The following is a 7,614-nucleotide window of genomic DNA, read 5'->3' on the forward strand; positions in this document are numbered from 1 at the left end:
GCTTCGTATTGAGGAGTTCTCAGGAATAATGGCAGAAAGTTGCAAAGAAATCTTTATTAGGGTGGGTTTCCAGGTATCCCTTAAACAATTCACGATTAGGCTATTAATAAGGCCTCAGATAAAATAGGAGTACTGAAAGCTTTTGCAGTTTATCAAATCCTAATCTGAGCAAAATCTAGAAGTTGAAAAGATGTAAGAAAATGCATTAATTTGTGTTCTTTGTAATTTGAAGTTATCTAAATTGAATAATTATTTTCAGAATGTACCTTTCATTTAAAATTATTCATGGTGTTTTACTTGCATGTTTCTTATAGTTGTACTTAATGATGTGTGTTAGTCATGTGACACCAACTGACAGATTCAGACTATGCAGGTAAGCAATTGATCTTACAAATTTATTAAGGTGTCTGACATACTTGTGTAGAAACACAATAGAATACAAACCTTAATTAACGTGTATGAGTTTTTTATGTTTAAAGAAGTGTTGTGGCTAGGTGTGGTGGCTTGCACCTATAAACCCAGCACTTTGGGAGGCCGAGGTGGGAGGATCACTTGAGTCCAGGAACTTGAGACCATCTTGGGCAACATAAAGAGACCCCCAACTCCACAAACAAATAAAAAATTAGCTGGATGTGGTGGCATGGGCCTGTGGTTCTGCTACTTGGGAGGTAGAGGTGGGAGAATGGCTGGAGCCTGGGTTTTGGAGGCTGCAATGAGCTATGATCATGCCACTACTACAGCCTGGGTGACACAGTGAGACTCTGTCTCAAAAAAAAGTGTTGTTCCTTAAGTGGTTAATTTTAGGGGCCTCATTTTAAGCATAAGGAAATCATTTTGCCTCAAAAGAAGAGAATAGTTTTCTCTTAGTTATACACATTTTTATATACATTAATCATTATCCCAACAATGGTCAATTACCAGTCTTGTTCCTTTCTCCCAGCTCATTAACTCTGAGGCTTATTTTTTTTTTCTAGATTCTAAATATTCATTATGTTCAAATCAGCTTTGTGCTGCTTGCTCTGAATCACTTTTTATTTTAGTTTGAGCTTTCAAACTCCTGCTTCATACCCGGCATCTGTCTGTCTGTCTGTCTATCTATCTATCTATCTAAGAACATGAAACCGCTGTTTGATTGAAAATATTGATAAAATCAATCGAGCCAAACCCATTTTCCTCTGCAGGCTACTTCCTGTACTCAATTGTCATGAACAGCATGGTGGGCTCACTGCTTTCAGTAATTATTAAACTGGTTCTTTCCTTTCCCTTAGAACTCTCACTAGGGTGTGAGGATAGCATTGGGCTTTTATGTGGGAATGGAAAATTCCAGCTGCATTATGCATGTCATACAAAGCAGGGCATCAACACCTTTTCTGGATCTTTCCTGTTTTCCTTGATTTAAAGCCATTTTTTTTAATGAGGTCAGTGGGTGTAGTCAAGTGACACACAAAAGTTTCTTAATGATATAGAAACAGAATTTTAAAACCTGTAACAACAACATCAACAAAATCAAACCATGTTTGATATCCTCATTGCAATAAAAAAATCAAACCAATATAACAGGTTGTTAAATCAAATGCACATTTAGAAATTGTTAGTTATTTCTGGGAAAATCAAATGTTCTTAAAAGTATTTTTGTCTGTATTTATGCTCTGTGATCTCATTTGTAGGGAATTGCTAAGCCATATACATTTACCAGAAGGAAATTCTTTTTTTTGTACAGGTTAAAAAAAAAAACTGTATATCAGCAATTTGAGTAGACACTTAGAATAGATGATTAGAAAATCCTACATCCATTCTTGGCTCAGAAAAAGGGGAATATGTAAATAGTAAAGATTATATTATCCATTTCTGCATTTTCTATTTACTAGTGTTTCATTTGGACTTTACTATTTCTTGACAACTCAGTTTCTTTTTCTGACCACCTCTAGGGGGTAATTTAATGTAAATTATCTTTTGGTTGAATGGCAAACAGACCACTATACAAGAAATATTACATCAAATGACATTATGCAGTTAAAATGATTAATGTCTAATGTAAATGTGGTGGAGTTTGCCTCTGTTCCTATGATCAACCTGAATGCAGTTATTGTCTGTGATTTTCTTCTCTTAAGGTCTGTGGGGCAGTATATTGTGATTCTTGTTTGAAGGCAGAAAAAATGAAGAGGGCACAGATCAACCTTTTATAATGAATATTACATTCTGAAGTTCTCCATCTGCTCTCAGGCCACAGCTGTGTGTTTGGGAAGACGCAGAATAAGAAAGTCAGAAGTGCACCACCTCACATACCTACACCTACTTCTCTCAGTGCACAGTGATTCCAGTTTGCTTGATCAAACACACGAATAAGAAACCTGGTTAGCATGTTCAACTTGACACCACCTTAATAAATACCTAGTTCTATTTCAAAATTTGGTCACATTTTTCTTCATGAACTTGGATCGTCTTTTACCTCAATTGGTGTCTCAAGTCTTTGTGTCTTCTTCTTCTTCTTCTTTTTTTTTTTTTTTTTTTTTTTTTGAGACGTAGTCTCACTCTGTCGCCCAGGCTGGAGTGCAGTGGCGTGATCTCGGCTCACTGCAAGCTCCGCCTTTCGGGTTCACGCCATTCTCCCACCTCAGCCTCCACAGTAGCTGGGACTACAGGCGCCCGCCACCAGGCCCGGCTAATTTTTTGTATTTTTAGTAGAGATGGGGTTTCACCGTGTTAGCCAGGATGGTCTCGATTTCCTGACCTCGTGATCCGCCCGCCTTGGCCTCCCAAAGTGCTAAGATTACAGGCGTGAGCCACCGTGCCCAGCCGTCTTTGTGTCTTATTCTTCTTAACATGCCTGAGAAGAGCTATCTTTCCCAGGGTGGGTGCAATGGCTCATGCCTATAATCTCAGCACTTTGGAAAGGCAAAGCAGGAGGATTACTTAAGTCCAGGAGTTTGAAACCAGCCTGGGCAACATAGTGAGACCCTATCTCTGCAGAAAATGAAAAAAATTAGCTGGATGTGGTGGTAAGTACCTGTAGTCCCAGCTACTTGGATGGCTAAGGTGGGCGGATTGCTTGAGCCTGGGAGATTGAGGCTGCAGTGAGCCATGATTGCACCCTGCACTCCAGCCTGGGTTACAAAGTGAGACTGTCTCAAAAACAGCAAAAATTTATTCTTCCTTTTTTCTGCTTTGAATCAGCACACTATAAAGAAACTATTTCTGTTCTTTGGTATTGTATGCATCTATGTCTTGTATAGCTACAAGGTGGATTGTGATATATTCTGACATTAATTAGCTGGTCGAGATTATAAAGTATGGACACACCCCTGTAGACAACATCTCCCATTAACGTTGTAAAGACAGGTAGTGGGTCCTTAATAGAAAGTCAGTGCATGCAAGGAAAACCTACAGCAGGTAAAAAAGGGAGTTTTGAGAATTCAAGGAGAGTAGATATTTAGGCAAAAACTTTTTTGTTGAAGGGATGAAGGTAGAGAGGGTCACCAAGCTGGCACCTACCACATGGACTCAGAATGCATTGAATTCTCCCAGTTCTAGATATTCACTTGCCTCTTGTAGTTAGATTTTTTAGTTTAGTTATTGTTATATCTGATTCATTACTGAAGCCTCATTCCAGACTTTTCCCAATTAAGCTATAGTGTCCACCTTGGGCAAGAGTTTTATGTGGGGAGTAACAATCCTTGGAGTATCCAACCCTCAAAGAGACAGTAAATTTGGTGGGGGAACATAAATTATTTGCCTTCCCCACTTCCTTCCCACCCTATCTGGAGATTCATATATAGCAGCTCCACTGAATGGTGAGCTCTGATAGAGGTCAGGGCACACAGTGATTAACACAGTAAACCAGTATCAAGTAAAAAATACACATTTGAAACCTTGAAATTATCTAGAATTCTCTCTTTTCCACATTTCCTGTATCCAATTAAATTCTTGAATATTCTTCATTCATCCTCACTGCCATCTTTTTTGTTCAGATATTTTTCATGTATTACCAGAGTTTGGGGTTAAAATGAACAGGACTTTATGTGTATCAGATAGTGTAACAGTTATTTCTATTAAGCCTCTATCCCACTAATATGGAAATTATAACTTAAACTTCTCAATTAAAGGTGATTCAGTTTCTTCTTGTTTAAAAAAGTTTTGGAGGGGGGAAGGGTTTTAAAATAGTCTCTTTTAAGTAAATCATTAGACTTTCTGGGTTCTTTCTTTTTTCCCTTATTCCTTGCTAAACTGGTGTATGTATATGTATTAGCCCATTTTCACACTCCTATAAAGAACTTCCCTGAGACTGGGTAGTTTATAAAGAGGTTTAATTGACTCACAGTTACACATGGCTTGAGAGGCCTCAGGAAACTTATAATCATGGTGGAAGAAGAAGGAGGTCTTACATGGTGATAGATGAGAGAGACAGAGAGAGAGAGAGAGAGAGAGAGAGAAGGGGGAAGAGCCCCTTATAAAACCACCAGATCTCATGAGAAATCACTCACTATTATGAGAACAGCATGAGGGAAACTGCCCTCATGATCCAATCACCTCACACCAAGTTCTTCCCTCAACACCTGGGGATTACAATTCAATATGAGATTTGGGTGGAGACATAGAGCCTAACCATATCATTCCACCCTTTGGCCCTCCCAAATCCCATGTCCCTTTTTCTTTTTTTCCTCTTCTTTTTTTTTTTTTTTTTTGAGATAGAGTCTCACTCTATCACCCAGGCTGGAGTACAGTGGTACAATCTCAGCTCACTGCAACCTCTTCCTCCTGGGTTCAAGTGATTCTCCTGCCTCAGCCTCCTGAGTAGCTGAGATTACAGGGACACACCACTATGCCTGGCTAATTTTTTGTATTTTTAGTAGAGATGAGATTTCACTATGTTGGCCAGGCTGCTGGTCTTGAACTCCTGACCTCGTGATCCAGCCACCTCAACCTCCCAAAGTGCTGGGATTACAGGCATGAGCCACCACACCCGGCCCCATGTTCCTTTTACATTTCAAGCCTCCTCAACAGTCCCCCAAAGTCTTAATTCATTCCAACATTAACCCAAAAGTCCAAGTCCAAAGACTCATCTGAGACAAGGCAAGTTCATTTTACCTATGATCCTGTAAAATCAAAAGCAAGTTAGTTACTTCTAGACACAATGTGGGTACAGGCATTGGGTAAATGTTCCCATTCCAACTGAGAGAAATTGGCCAAAACAAAGGGGCCACAGACCTCATGCAAGTCTGAAATCCAGAAGGCAGTCATTAAACCCTAAAGCTCTGAAATTATCTCCTTTGACTATATGTCTCAAATCTGGGGCACACTGATGCAAGGGGTGGGCTCCCATGGCCTTTGGCAGGTCCCTCATGGGCTGTTGAGTGCCTGTGGCTTTTCCAAATATACAGTGCAAGGTGTCAGTGGATCTACCTTTCTGGGGTCTGGAGGACAGTGGCCCTCTTCTTACAGTTCCACTAGGCAGTGTCCCAGTGGGGACCCTGTGTGGGGGCTCCAACGCCACATTTCCCTTCCAAACTGCCCTAGCAGAGGTCCTCAATGAGGGCTCCACCCCTGCAGCAGACTTCTGCCTGGACATCAAGTGTTTCCATACATCCTTTAAAATCCAGGCAGAGCTTCCCAAACCTGAATTCTTGACGTCTGTGTACCTGCAGGCTCAACTCTACGTTGAACCTGCCAAGGCTAGGGGCTTGCACCCTCTGAAGCAACAGCCTGAGCTGTACCATGGCTCCTTTTAGCCATGGCTGGAGCTGGAGAAGCTGGGATGCAGGGAGGCAGGGTACTAAGTCTTGAGGTTGCACACAGCAGTGGGGCCCTGGGCCCAGCCCATGAAACCATTTATCCCTTCTAGGCCTCCAGACCTGTGATGGGAGGGGCTGCTGTGAAGGTCTCTGTCATGCCCTGGAGACATTTTCTCCATTGTCTTGGCTATTAACTCATTACTCATGCAAATTTCTGCAGTCAGCTTGAATTCTGTGATGGTTAATACTGAGTGTCGACTTGATTGGATTGAAGGATGCAAAGTATTGATCCTGGGTATGTCTGTGAGGGTGCTGCCAAAGGAGATTAACATTTGAGCCAGTGGGCTGGGAAAGGCAGGCCAACCCTTAATCTGGGTGGGCACCATCTAATCAGCTGCCAGTGTGGCTAGAATATAAGCAGGCAGAAAAATGAGACTGGCCTAGCCTCCCAGCTTACATCTTTCTCCCATGCTGGATGCTTCCTGCCTTCGAACATTGAACTCCAAATTCTTCAGTTTTGGAACTCCAAATTCTTCAGTTTTGGAACTCAGACTTGCTCTACTTGCTCCTCAGCCTGCAGATGGCCTATTGTGGGACCTCATAATTGTGTGAGTTAATACTTTATATATATACACACACACACACACACACACACACACACACACATATATGTTCCTTTAGTTCTGTCCCTCTAGAGAACCCTAATAGGGAGTCCTAATTGAGGGAGCAAAAGGATAATATCTACCATGATGCAAACACACAAAAGCATATACTATTAGAGCAGATACACAGATGAGAAAGAGAAAGTAGCCAAATGTTACCACTCCTTGGCTCTCCTTGCTCCTCAGCTTGCAGACGACCTATTGTGGGACCTTGTGATCATGTGAATTAATACTTAATAAACTTCCCTATATATGTATATGTATCCTATTAGTTCTGTCCCTCTAGAGAACCCTGACTAATACCAATTTCTCCCCAGAACATGGGTTTTTATTTTCTACCACGTGATCAGACTGCAAATTTTCCAAACTTTTATGCTCTGCTTCCCTTTTAAACATAAGTTCCAATTTTAGACCATCTTTTCACAGGTATTTAGGGATGAGTGGGGCAGGGAGGGCTCTTCCCCTACCCACTAGAAATGTCAGGTGATGGTTCAGAAATTACACATTTCCACTCTAAAAATGATACTTAGGCAGCACCAGGGAGAAGCCATTTCTTGATGGCCCACACCCGTTAACATCAAAATGTTAATAGAATGCTGGCCCCCAGGGAGAAGCAAGTTCCTGGGCATGCGTGTTAAGGGACAAAATGGTGAAGTATGGTCTTCCAGGGGCACATTCCACCAGAAAAGGGAAGAAATCCTCAGATGGGCATGAGTATAACTCTGTGAACACATTGTGTGTGCTCAGTTCCAAAGGGAATGGAAAGTACTGGGCATGCAGAAAGCCCACCCTAAGGGAAGAATCATGGGAAAGTGGTGAGCCTATGAAGTCCTAGGATTAAGGCTAAAGGCCCTTTTTTTTGGCTGTCTTCTTTTGCTCTCTTTTCTCTCTTGGAGCTTCAGGCAACTGCTTGGGTCTCTTTCAAGTGAATTTTCCTTTCTTTCTATTCCAAGGCCTTTTTAAATAAACTTCCATTCCTGCTCTGGAACTTGCCTCAGTCTCTTTTTCTGCTTTATGCGTCTCAGTTGAATTGTTTCTTCTGAGGCGTTAAGGACTGAAGTTGCTACAGACCCACGTGGGCAGGCCACTGGTAACTTGGGGTAACTCGGATTTCTTCCACTGGTAACAATCTGTCTCAAGTTCAAAGTTCCACGGATCTCTAGGGCAGGGGCAGAATGCCACCAGTCTCTTTGCTAAAGCATAGCAAGGGTAACCTTTGCTCT

The 7,614-nt window shown here is 41.6% G+C and overlaps 1 pseudogene; it reads left to right on the forward strand.

Annotated features, from left to right (window-relative positions):
- LOC107975216 (uncharacterized) overlaps positions 1-2,199 on the forward strand; it is a 94,689-nt pseudogene extending 92,490 nt beyond the window's left edge.
- Positions 2,200-7,614: the final 5,415 nt, after the last annotated feature.

This window comes from Pan troglodytes, chromosome 5 (assembly GCF_028858775.2).
Source record: "Pan troglodytes isolate AG18354 chromosome 5, NHGRI_mPanTro3-v2.0_pri, whole genome shotgun sequence".
Classification (NCBI taxonomy): Eukaryota; Metazoa; Chordata; class Mammalia; order Primates; family Hominidae; genus Pan; species Pan troglodytes.